Raw genomic sequence first — 14,399 nt, 5'->3', positions numbered from 1 at the left:
GATTAACGAGTTATGGAAAATAAGATGTTTAACAGTTACACATCATTTACAGAGCTATATTTCATTTGGTTGAATAATAAAATATATTTCCGTATTTTAATTTGTCCAACGCAAAATTTATTTGAAATTAAATACTTTCAATTGCAATATTTAATCAGAAATAAATTTGATTTGTCAGGGCGTAGGTACATATAAAATAAAAAATAATCAAACACCTAATAGTTGTAAAATCAGGTGCACCTGTATCAATCAGGTAAATTGAAGACATAATGTTGTTCGAATGTATCGTTTATCGTACGATCGCGCCAAAAATTACGAGACAGCAATGTAAACGTAGATTAACAAATTGCCTTGTCCATCTCTTCCAACGATCAGGGTTTAATACACGGCGTAAAATCAGCTTTCGCGCAGTCCGGATTGATTTTCGAGTATGATTCGACCATACGCGTATCCGGTAAACGAGAAATTGAATAGCACCAACGCTCGCAAACCGACGGATTTTGGGATTTTTACGAGGATTAACGAACGTTCGAGTTCGTATCGATGTACGTCAAATTGAAAGGATAAAGCTTCGTGTGTTTATTTAAATAAAATTCATTTCGTCGACTCTGATTTTGTCGAAACGATGCTATCGGAACTGCGGGCAGAGACTGATGAACATTGAAACTCGTGTAATACGGTGGAGTACAACGAATACAAACTATCATAGTATATATCGCGGGACAGGTGTTATACCGGAACTTGAATTACATCAAAATTTAATTGCTACAATTATTACGAACGACTCCTACGCTCTAATCTGTAAAAATAATACAATGTTACACTTATCAGCGAGGAAAGTTATATACCGTGAAGTACTGAATATATCAAAATTATATATCGTAATTCTGGAGGAAATAATTATTTATTAGCATAGTAATTATGCGAGCATCCTGTATACAAATTTTAATTCATTTTCAATTTACCTTTATCGCACACCAGTCGTACAATCAATAGGAATTGCTGAAACTTGTTTAGGTATATAATTTCAAACTAAATTTCAAAATAAACATAGAAGACAGCATAAAATATAGTAGTTGGTATAGTCATCGGATGGAGGATGAAATGGCCTTTAAAATGAGCGTTTGTACGAGTCGATAGCTTAATTAGTTCCGGAGTTATGACAATTTTTGTTTCAAGTCGAGCGTCAAAGTAAATGTCAAAATAAACATAGAAGATAGCAAAAATTATAGTAGGTGATATGATCATTAGGTGGAGGATGAAATGCCCTTTAAAATGAGCGTTTGTGAGAATCGATAGCTTTATTAGTTCCGGAGATATCGTAATTTTAGTTTCAAGTCGATGCGGTGGCTAGTTCCGGAGATACGAGGATACGAAGCGTTTGTTTACGTTCATTGAGATCAATGAATTCGCGCGCGCGACAATAGTAAACAGCGCGTAGTAAATTCTTGGAAATACTACGCCCGAAACTAGGTCACTCGGTCACGAGTCACGTACGAGAAAGAGAGGTCCGTCGCGACGCGTCAGACGGAGACAGAGATAGTCAAATTAAGAAAAATACCCTTTTACATAAATTACGATATCTCGAAAACGGAAAGTCCGATCGACAAAAACCAAAAGCCATTTTAAAGAGGAAGGTTTACCGCCGCTAACAATGGCTCAATTATGGCAAAAACACTAGTACTTTCGGAACTGCAGGCGTCTAAAGTTTTAGTATTTTTAATACGCGTGAATAGGCTATTATACGCGAGCCGGACAGTGAGACGGTCGAATTAAAAAAAATTACCTTTTACATAAATTACGATATCTCGAAAACGGAAAGTCCGATCGACAAAAACCAAAAACCATTTTAAAGGGGAGGCCTTACCGCTTCGAATAGTGGGTAAATTATTAATAAAACAGTAGTAGTTTCAGAACTGTACGCGTCCAAAATTTGTGTACTTTTAATACGCTTTAATAGGCTTTAGTAAGGCGGAGATTGGAATTTTAAAAATTACTCTTTCACTTAAATCACGATATCTCGAAAACGGAAAGTCGGATCCACAAAAACCAAAAACCATTTTAAAGAGGAAGTTTTACCACTTCTAACAGTGGGTCAATTATTAATAAAACACTAGTAGTTGCAGAACTGCATGTGTGTAAAGTTTAACAATTTTTAGTAAGAATTATTAGACTGTTCTAAGAGAGAATACAAATTCGCCTAAAAATTAAACAATCACAGACAAATTTTTCTATTTTTATAGATAGATTCGAAATATTTATGTAGATAACAATCCTGTTCGTATCTCGTTAGAAACACAGTAATCTATAAACAATAAAATTATACCAGAATAAAATAAACAATTTCAAAAATTCCAAATCGAGTTTTCGAACGTTTACCAATAATTTTCTTTTCTCATTTTCATGAATAAATGTTAAGAGAGCGGTGAAATATTTTTTCGTTAATCCGCCTCTCATAAATTTCCGTCAAAATCAGCCGAAAAATTTCAAGATTATCGAGTCACAATTTTATTCATATATTTGCTGGCGACACGAAAGGTGATCGTTGAGATTATGCTACCGTTTTGACCGTCGAACGAGTACTATGAAAGGAGCGCGTACGTGTACACTGTAGGGAGTAATGTTAGGAACGTTTATGCGAATATTTCGCCTCTCGAGCGAGTAAGAAATAGTCGCGTGCACGTCAGCCTGTATGTACATACGAGCCATTAGGATTTCTCTTGTTCCTCCGCTGATAGCGCTATGAAAGTCTGATTTATCGTCGATCCGTGCGATTTCAAGCCGCGAATAAATTCGACCGGTACCTGCGTCGACAATATTTGCTTGGAACGTTTCAGCGAAATAAAATGTTCGACAAACAGTCGACGATTTCGTGCCGTGGTATTATGTTGCTTCCATTATCGATGGCTCGATGACCACCATGCATATGCAAAGAATTTTTCATTTATTTACAAGATAAATTCTCCCTCTTTTTTCCAAATACACAATTAATTACATTTTTATAATTATGTGATATTATTTATCGTTGTATAATATCGTCTACACCAAAATTCACAAGTATAAAATGATAAAATAATGTTAGCGTGATATAAAATAATAAGTATCGCAAAAAATAGATAAAATTATGGACTAGAATACTTAAGAATGAATCATAAATTGACAGGAGACAATTTTTGAAGACAATTAAATTGTAATGAATTTTTTAAAATTTATTTTTATATCAGTTTATTTTATGTAATTTTCTGATACTATTTATCGTTATATAATATCGTCTAAAACAAAATTCACGAATATAAAATAATAAAATATTATTTTAGCATGATATAAAATAATAAGTATCTCAAAAAGTAGGTAAAATTATGGACTAGAATATTTAAAAATGAATCATAAATTGACACGCGACAATTTTCGAAGGCAATTAAATCGCAATAAATTTTTTTATTTTCGTATCAGTTTATTTTATGTAATAGATATTTTTCCTTCGTATAGTGTTGCAACCCGTTTTAGCGATAACGTCTAACAATCGTAAGTTTCTTCGAGAGCAGGTTCTTATCTCATTCGCGTGTCGCTGATTAAAATATCGAGCTCCGATACGAAAGAAAAAGACGCGTTCTTGAAAGTCTTATCACGCGTCCGGCGTTGCAGCATTTTTGCGCCACGCCCACCGCGATTCCCCGTCGAATTAATTCACTGGATCGCGAGGCAGGATGTATATGTACTTCCTGCAAATGAATTTCGCGGTGAATAGAAAACACTCGATCCTCGACGCCCCGGCGTCAGAATGCAATTTCTTTGCGATGCCCGCCGGGGGAATTGAAAATATAATGTGCATCAGATATCGTTCCTCGTGATCTTGTTACGACGAAACACCCCTCAAACAGACTACGGTCACGAGAATCATCGAGATTTATCTGGAAATATTCGTATACCATCGTTCAAACGATTCGAATTTTCAATTTTTTGAGGGAGGATTATTCTATCGATCGTTTCTTTGGGATTGTATAACACAAAACACTCGTATTTGTCGTTCACTTTTTCCTGATCTTCTGGAAATCTCAGTGAAATTGAATGTAGTAATTAAAATCAGATTATATACTTTGTTAAATTGTTTTGAAAATTTGAACATTTCTCTTATAGTTGAAAGTAGAATGAAAGAAGTTGAGGTTGAGCTGTTTAATAATAATATAAAATAAAAGAATATTAATCTTCAGCAATATTCGTTGGGGTCTTATTTGACCCGAGATGAGGAACGAGCGATCACAGTTGGGGATTTAAGGAGTTAGCTATTTCTATAATAAGATAGTTTGTATAATATTTTATAAGGAATAATAATTTAGATATTTGTCATTGGAAGTAAATCTGGGTAAAAAATGACCGATTGAAAGTTTTTTTATTCATTAAAAATCTTTATGTCCACGATTAATTACGTAGAATTTGTTGTATAGTAGCGTCGTAAATTTTGATGGCAAGTTAAATAATTAGTAGAAGAAGAGTAAAACGACAGTGATGGGAGATAGATCAAAATTCACGATGGGCTTATGAGTCAACCATCCTGACAGCCTTTGGGACTTAAGCCGATCCCACGGGACGTTGCTGGAGGAGTCTCCGCTTTGTTGAATCCACCCCCGATTCTAATTCGTATCGACGGCCACACGTGCGTGAACTCCCCGAAGGAGAAAAAACACGTGCGCGAAATCGGCAGACCCGATAGCGAAATTGAAACGAGTGGGAAATTCCGATCGTTCGTACGATTGAAAACGCGTTTACGAGCTTCGAGTCGCCGCCATTATTACCCTAAGTTTCTTAGTTTCGGGCAAACAAAGACAATGTGATTCGAAATATATTTCTTTAAATTTTGTTTCTGAATACTCGAGACTGTTCGACCACATTTTTTGGCCAATTTTATTCAAAATTTAAATTGTATCACTTAATTGTAAAGGATCAACAAATTTTTTAAACTGTTCCTTCGTTTCGGGCAAATAAAAATAAACTGATTCGAAATATTTCTTTTTTAATTTTGTTTCTGGATATTCGTGACTTTTTGACCACATCTTTTGGTCAATTTTATTCAAAATTTAAATTGTATCACTTAATTGTAAAGGATCAACAAATTTTTTAAACTGTTCCTTCGTTTCGGGCAAATAAAAATAAACTGATTCGAAATATTTCTTTTTTAATTTTATTTCTGAATATTCGAGACTTTTCGACCACATCTTTTGGCCAATTTTATTCAAATTTAAATTGTATCACTTAATTCAAATTGTAAAGGATCGAGAAATTTTTTTAATTAATAGGAAATAGAATTTGGAAAGGTTCAGTTTTTTTTTAATGCAATTGACAAGCTTGAAGAATTGGGTTATTTAGAATTATAATTTAAGTTTCTTCGTTTCGGGCAAATATAAATAAACTGATTTGAAATATTACTTTTTTAATTTTGTTTCTGAATACTCGAGACTTTTCGACCACATTTTTTGACCAATTTTATTCAAATTTAAATTGTATCACTTAATTCAAATTGTAAAGGATCGAGAAATTTTTTAAATTAATAGGAAATAGAATTTGGAAAGCTTCAATTTTTTTTTAATGCAATTGACAAGCTTGAAAAATTGGTTTATCTAGAATTATAATTTAAATTTCTTCTTTTCGGGCAAATATAAATAAACTGATTTGAAATTTTACTTTTTTAATTTTGTTTCTGAATAATCGTGACTTTTAAACCACATTTTTTGGTCAATTTTATTCAAAATTTAAATTGTATCACTTAATTCAAATTGTAAAGGATCGAGAAATTTTTTTAATTAATAGGAAATAGAATTTGGAAAGCTTCAATTTTTTTTTTAATGCAATTGATAAGCTTGAAGAATTGGGTTATTTAGAATTATAATTTAAGTTTCTTCGTTGTGGTCAAATAAAAATAAACTGATTTAAAATCATCGAATCACACTATTTATAAATAATTTAATTTAAATTGTAGTCGATCAAAAAATTTTTAAATCCCAATAATGAATAGATTTAGAAAAGATTTAGTCTTTTTATAATGCAATTGATAAATCCAGTTGATTTATAAGAAACTATAATTTCTCAAAAACACCCCTACGTTTTCAGAATTTTCACTCTAAATACTACCATAGTTCTCGATAAATTGTAATAATAATCGAACATCGTACTATTTCTGCTTTAGAATTGAATAAAAAAAATTTATCGTTGTTCTCGATTTAACGAAAAATCTTTTATTCACCGCCCAGAGTGTCCATTTTGAAGAAATGTAAAATTAATCATGCTCAGACCACACTTTTTAGATCATCTTCTTGCAATCTCAGTCGTTGTCCCTGTTACGAATTATATTCAATTTTTATTCAATCAAAAAATGTTTAAATCCCAATAATGAATAGAATTAGAAATTTTATAATGCAATTGACAAATCCAATTGATTTATATGGGACTATAATTTCTCAAAAAGACCCCTAATTTCTGAATTTTCACTCTAAATTGAATAAAAAATATTTATCGTTGTTTTCCATTTAACGAAAAATTTTTTATTCACCGCCCAGAGTGTCCATTTTCAAGAAATGGAAAATTAATCATGCTCAGACCACACTTTTTAGATCATCTTCTTGCAATCTCAGTCGTTGTCCCTGTTACGAATTATATTCAATTTTTATTCAATCAAAAAATGTTTAAATCCCAATAATGAATAGAATTAGAAATTTTATAATGCAAGTGACAAATCCAATTGATTTATATGGAACTATAATTTCTCAAAAACACCCCTAATTTCTGAATTTTCACTCTAAATTGAATAAAAAATATTTATCGTTGTTCTCGATTTAACGAAAAATCTTTTATTCACCGCCCAGAGTGTCCATTTTGAAGAAATGTAAAATTAATCATGCTCAGACCACACTTTTTAGATCATCTTCTTGGAATCTCAGTCGTTGTTCCTGTTACGAATTATATTCAATTTTTATTCAATCAAAAAATGTTTAAATCCCAATAATGAATAGAATTAGAAATTTTATAATGCAATTGACAAATCCAATTGATTTATATGGAACTATAATTTCTCAAAAACACCCCTAATTTCTGAATTTTCACTCTAAATTGAATAAAAAATATTTATCGTTGTTTTCCATTTAACGAAAAATCTTTTATTCACGGTCCCGAGTGTCCATGCGGTAGAAATGGAAAATTAATGCATTTTGGATCGCGCCCAGCGCTCGTTAGTCACCGCAATGCGGTCAACCGACAGAGTGGACTAATTGCAATCTAATCTCCTAATAGAGATTCGAGCCATCGCCTGGAAACCCTCGCCATCGTTCGTACCAATCGCGTAAAAGCTCAAAGAAGCTGGATAAGAACCGTGGCGATGGCACCAGGCGTCGGAACAGACGTTAGATCGAAGCTCTTTGTGCGTCCCTTTGACAGCCCTTCGATAATAAACCTTCTTTTCCTCGGGAAAAGGGTGGCTTAGTCATCTCAGATGAGCCTGATCGAGCAGCCCGTGCAGAAGTTGACCCCGAAGAAAACTCTAAGGGCTCTCCTAATCTCTAAACACCCCCGCTGGCTGGCCTAACTCGTAACCCGACTCCTTGGCTAATCATTTTAAGCTTCTCGTTCGCGTCGCGTTCTTCCATTCTGTCGATTTCAAAGGCTGCTTTGACCCCCGAAATTCCTGCTTGCCAACAGACAGATTTTATTCGTCGAACCGACCGATAAGCGGCTGATTAAAACGCGCTGGCACATCAAAGTGCCCGCGAAGATCAAAAGTCGTGGAACCGGTTGCATTTATCGGTAATCTGTTAATGGAATAATTTCGTATTAATTCGTTTGATTAAAAACATCGTCGATGGGATGTTGAAATTCAAGTAACAAAGGTTAACGAATTCCACGGTGAATCCTCGAATTTTAATTTTTATATTTGCGAATTTGTTGAATGTGTGGATACTTTTAAATGCAATTAATTTGAAAATTCAAGAATTATTAACTGAGAGTATCTAGTCACGATTACTATTATATTTCTACAATTTTACGTTTCTTATAAAAGTTACGTTTTATTTTCGTTATAAAGGGTTGTTCAGCTACACCTGGGAAAGATTTCAATGAGGGATCCTAGAGGCTAAAATGAGACTATAAAATAAGATTCTAGAGGCTTCGTTAAAAAGTTATTAACAATTAAATTCAAGAATTTCAAATCGTTCTGGAAAAATTATTTTCGGTTGCAGGGGTCAATTGCAATTATTTTTGGTCAATAGACATATCCTCGAAATCCTACGCACTTTCGAGAAAAAAATTCCTTACCGAAAATCTAATCTGAGGCCAGAAATGCTTACCCGAATTTTCATGCGAATCTTTAAAGTGCCATAACTCCTGAACGGATTGGACGATTTTAAAGTTCAAAAAGGCAAACAACGCGTATTTTGGTGGAGAATATGTAGAAATTGCAAAAATATTCGAAAAGTTGATCCTTGACCCCGTAAAATGAGAAAAACCCCACTAAAATGATCCAATTTTCAAACAGCCATAACTCTCACAATAGTGAATATATTTCATTGAAACTTTTTTCTGAAGTAGAGTTCATGGGTACCTACAAAAAAGTGTTAGACAACTTTTCTATAGCACGTCAAACAAAATTACTAAAAATGAAAAACGAATTTTTAAGGAAAATCGATAGGGGGTAGGTGCCTAAATTTTTCGACGAAGAAAAAAAATTTCAAATCGTTTTGGAAAAATTATTTTCAGTTGCGGGGGTCAAATACAATCATTTTTGGTGAATAGACATACCCCCGAAATCCTACTCAGTTTCGAGAAAAAAATTCCTTACCAAAAACATTATTTCTGGCCAGAAATGTTACCCCGAATTTTCATGCGAATCTTTAAAATGCCATAACTCCTGAACGGATTGGACGATTTTAAAGTTCAAAAAGGCAAACAACGCGTATTTTGGTGGAGAATATGTAGAAATTGCAAAACTATTCGAAAAGTTGATCCTTGACCCCGTAAAATGAGAAAAACCCCACTAAAATGATCCAATTTTCAAATAGCCATAACTCTCACAATAGTGAATATATTTCATTGAAACTTTTTTTTGAAGTAGAGCTCATGGGTACCTACAAAAAAGTATTAGACAACTTTTCTGTAGAGCATCGAACAAAATTATTAAAAATGAAAAACGGATTTTTAAGAAAAATCGATAGGGGGTAGGTGCCTAAATTTTTCGACGAAGAAAAAAAATTTCAAATCGTTCTGGAAAAATTATTTTCAGTTGCAGGGGTCAATTACAATCATTTTTGGTCAATAGACATACCCTCGAATTCCTACGCGTTTTCGAGAAAAAAATTCTTTACCGAAAATCTAATCTGAGGCCAGAAACGCTTACCCGAATTTTCATGCGAATCTTTAAAGTGCCATAACTCCTGAACGGATTGGACGATTTTAAAGTTCAAAAAGGCAAACAACGCGTATTTTGATGGAGAATATGTAAAAATTGCAAAAATATTCGAAAAGTTGATCCTTGACCCCGTAAAATGAGAAAAACCCCACTAAAATGATCTAATTTTCAAACAGCCATAACTCTCACAATAGTCAATATATTTCATTGAAATTTTTTTCTGAAGTAGAGCTCATGGGTACCTACAAAAAAGTATTAGACAACTTTTCTATAGCACGTCAAACAAAATTACTAAAAATGAAAAACGAATTTTTAAGGAAAATCGATGGGGGGTAGGTGCCTAAATTTTTCGGCGAAGAAAAAAAATTTCAAATCGTTCTGGGAAAATTATTTTCAGTTGCAGGGATCAATTACAATCATTTTTGGTGAATAGACATACTCCCGAAATCCTGCGCATTTTCGAGAAAAAAATTCATTAAGGGCGAAACTTTAAACGTTAATAACTTTTTAACGAAGCTTCCATGAACAAATTGGTATTTTTGATTTTCGTCTTATTTTGGCCTCTAGAATTTCCCATTTAAATTTTCCCCAGGGGTGGCTGGACATTCTATATAAATTTAAATTTTAATTCGAATATTTTGAAGTTTTAGTTTGCAAGAGTGTAAATGTCAGACGAGTAAGAAATAAATATTAACTGTAAGTTGATAGACCGTTAGGTACAATGAAAGTCTTTATCGTGCTGCGTGACCGATCGCCTAATCGCAGAATGTATCTCGATGCATTGTCTCGAACGAAACTCAATACAACGGAGGTGAGAAAGTAAATACTAAACGACTCGGACATAATCTTCGTGAGAAGAGTAAACAGTCTAGTAACACCTTAAGGCTGATTTGCGTTTTCCATTAGGGAGGATTTGCAAATTTTATTCGCGAATAACAAACGAAAATAGTTGATTCGTGATCTAATTTTTAAATATTACAAAGACACAATTTTTCTTACGTCGCTAATTAATTACGAAATTTCGAAGGAAAGTGAACCACGAGAATCGCTGACTTCGTTTTACCATTTTTGCGAACGCTATGATTCGACGATGGGCGAAACGTATTTCCTTATTGGGCTGACACTGCAGATATATTATTAAGTAGGTACAGTAATTTCTGCTCTTGAATTACAAAATCTTCTGGTTCACTTTGAAATGAAAATTAGGGGACGGTCTTCTAGTACCACTCTAAGCTTTATAACTTGAGTCCATAAAATTCAAATTTAAAAAAAATTTATAATATAAGATAGGATTCAATGAAAGGAGAAAAATTGTTTCGTTTCTAATTTACAAATAGAAAAATGTGTTTTATAGCAGATGAATAATTATCGTCCAGTTATTTCGTCAGTATAATTTTAGGTATTAGATGATTAATGATATTTGAAAATATCAGACACTTGAACGTTAATATTAGATAAATGAATATTTGGAAAGAATCGAAATAAAAAAGAAAAATACATCACCCTTGTTCTGAGCCATTACTGGAATATTTTTATTTTTAATAATGGAATGTTGCTATAATTCATCATTGTACAAGGATTAGAATAATTAAAATTGCAATTTAGAATCATAATATAGGCACACATATTTTCTTATTTGATTCAAATTAGTAGCTAAACTTATTTACTTGATGTTTACTCTAAATTATAAATTTGTTTTTGAAAAGTTGTTAACTTATTTCGTTATTTCACGACACGAATTGAAATGTTTAAATAAATTTGTACCACTCTTGTCTGTCCATTAAATAATTATAATGATAAGAGAAAGATGTAAATGGAAAAAAGGGAAGCAACGGTTTTGCTAAAACAAGTAAATTTTATTTTTAGTCGACCATGGGTGGAGCAACGCCTAAGTTTCCTTTATGTTATTTACGACAGTGCCAAGCAAACCTCAATACGTGCACAAAGGTTGTCTGCATTAGCTTTGTCCCATTAAAATCAACCCTTGTCGACGGTTTCAGTTGTATTCTGCAACATGATGTTACAACAGTGTAAACGTACCCCCAAAACGTTTACTCGGTTGACATTTGCTATGCAAACGGTGAAGTGTACCTTTTCCACTGTCCTGACTTCCAGACTATTTGTTTTAAGCGACAATCTACGCGTATACACTTAACCCTGATATTCTTTATACGGTCCCCTGCACACGTGCCATTTTTCACGAATGTTTTTGTCCAGATCTTCTAAATCCAATGATTTGTAAATTGTAGGTTTCATTAAAAAAATTGTGGGATTTATTTTTAATTTTATCTATTTTATGTATTTATTTTTATTTTTAATATTTATCGTGGTATAACCCCCTAAAAGAAAAATCTTATGTAATTGTAGATTTAATCAATAAATCCCACAAGTTATTACAGTTATATAGGATTTTTTTTTGAGGAGTTACACTACGATGAAAATTAAAAATAAATCCCACAATTTGATGATTAAATCTACGATTTACAAATTATTGGATTTAGGAGATCTGGACAAAAACTTTTGTGAAAAATGACACGTGTGCAGTGAACCGTAAATTGTGGGATTTATTTTCAATTTTTATTTATTTTATATGTTTATTTTTATTTTTAATTTTCATCATGGTATAACCACCTAAAAGAAAATCTTATACACATAATTGTAGATTTAATCAATAAATCCCATAAGTTATTACAATTATATAAGATTTTTCTTTAAGAGGTTACACTATGATAGAAATTGAAAATAAAAATAAATATCTAAAATAAATCCATCAATATTGATTAAATCTATAATTATATAGGATTTTTTTTTAAGGGGTTACACTATGAATGAAAATAAAAAATAAAAATAAATATACAAAATAAATCCCACAATTTATTACAATTATTTACTATTAGATAGGATTTTTCTCTAAGGGGTTAGACTATGATGCAAATAAAAAATAATAATAATAAATATATAAAATAAATCCCACAATATTGACTAAATCTACAATTATATAGGATTTTTCTTCAAAGGGTTACATTATGATGAAAATAAAAAATGAAAGTAAATATATCAAATAAATAAAATTGAATATAGATCTCACAATTTTTACAGTTATATAGAATTTTTCTTTGAGGGATTACACTACGATGAAAATAAAAAACAAAAGTAAATATATGAAATAAATAAAATTGAATATATAGATCCCACAATTTTTATAATTATATAGCATTTTTCTTTAAGGGGTTACACTATAATGAAAATTGAAAATAAAAATAAATATATAAAGTAGATCCCACAATATTGATCAAGTCTACAATTATATAGGATTTTTCTTCAAGGGGTTGGACAATAACAAAAATTGAAAATGAAAATAAATATATAAAATAAATCCCACAATATTGATTAAATCAACAAATAATATAGAATTTTCTTTTAAGGGGTTACACTATGATGAAAATAAAAAATAAAAATAAGTATACAAAATAAATCCCACAATTTATTACAATTATTTACTATTAGATAGAACTTTTCTCTAAGGGGTTAGACTATGATGAAAATAAAAAATAATAATAATAAATATATAAAATAAATCCCACAATATTGATTAAATCAACAAATTATATAGGATTTTCCTTCAAGGGGTTACAATATCATGAAAACAAAAATTATAAATACACATATAAAATAAATAAAATTGAAAATAAATCCTACAATTTATTACAATTATATAGGATTTTTCTTCAAGGGGTTGAACTATAATAAAAATTGAAAATGAAGATAAATATACAAAATAAATCCCACAATTTATTGCAATTATTTACTATTAGATAGGATTTTTCTCTAAGGGGTTAGAGTATGATGAAAATAAAAAATAATAACAATAAATATATAAAATAAATCCCACAATATTGAATAAATAAACAAATTATATAGGATTTTCCTTCAAGGGGTTGCAATATGATGAAAACAAAAAGTATAAATACACATAAAACAAATAAAATTGAAAATAGAAATAAATCCCACAATATTGATTAAATCTACAAATAATATAGGATTTTCCCTTAAAGGGTTACTCTATGATGAAAACAAAAAATATACATACACATATAAAATAAATAAAATCGAAATTAAATCCTACAATTTATTACAATTATATAGAATTTTTCTTTAAGTATTTACACTATAATGAAAATTGAAAATACAAGTATATCCCACAATATTGATTAAATCTACAAATAATATAGGATTTTCCCTTAAAGGGTTACTCTATGATGAAAACAAAAAATATACATACACATATAAAATAAATAAAATTAAAAATAAATCCTACAATTTATCACAATTATATAGAATTTTTCTTTAAGTGCTTACACTATAATGAAAATTGAAAATACAAGCAAATCCCACAATATTGATTAAATCTACAAATAATATAGGATTTTCCCTTAAAGGGTTACTCTATGATGAAAACAAAAAATATACATACACATATAAAATAAATAAAATTGAAAATAAATCCTACAATTTATCACAATTATATAGAATTTTTCTTTAAGTATTTACACTATAATGAAAATTGAAAATACAAGTAAATCCCACAATATTGATTAAATCTACAATTATACAGAATTTTCCCTTAAAGGGTTACTCTATGATGAAAATAAAAAATAAATATAAGTATACGAAACAAATCCCATAATTTATTAGAATTATTTACAACAATATAGAATTTTTCAAAGCAGTTACACCACTTTGAAAATTAAAAAGAAATCGAATTTCTTCTCATTCAGCGTTCGTGCGAAACAGACAATGCTCGACGAACGGCCTTGGTACTAGTATTCAATAACAGTCGCGAGAGTTTTAAAGGAGAACAAACGACGAAAGAAAGAAATCGGCGTATCTGGAGTCACCGTTGAAGTTAATCTCCTTGGCCTGTCAATCGTATGCTGTGGACGCACACGCGTGTGCAACCGACTCGTTGCACACGCGTGCACGACGATCGTTCGATGCAATGCCCTTATGA

General features: G+C 31.2%; 1 protein-coding gene across 5 annotated transcripts in view; it reads left to right on the top strand.

The window, feature by feature from the left end:
- Nucleotides 1-14,399, top strand: part of Sick (sickie) — a 423,876-nt gene that overhangs the window by 230,243 nt on the left and 179,234 nt on the right. The gene's annotated exons all lie outside the window — the stretch shown is intronic.

The sequence above is a fragment of the Colletes latitarsis genome, chromosome 8, assembly GCF_051014445.1.
Source record: "Colletes latitarsis isolate SP2378_abdomen chromosome 8, iyColLati1, whole genome shotgun sequence".
Taxonomy (NCBI): domain Eukaryota; kingdom Metazoa; phylum Arthropoda; class Insecta; order Hymenoptera; family Colletidae; genus Colletes; species Colletes latitarsis.
The sequence above is the reverse complement of the archived record's forward strand: the minus strand, read 5'-3'. Positions and strand labels throughout refer to the sequence as shown.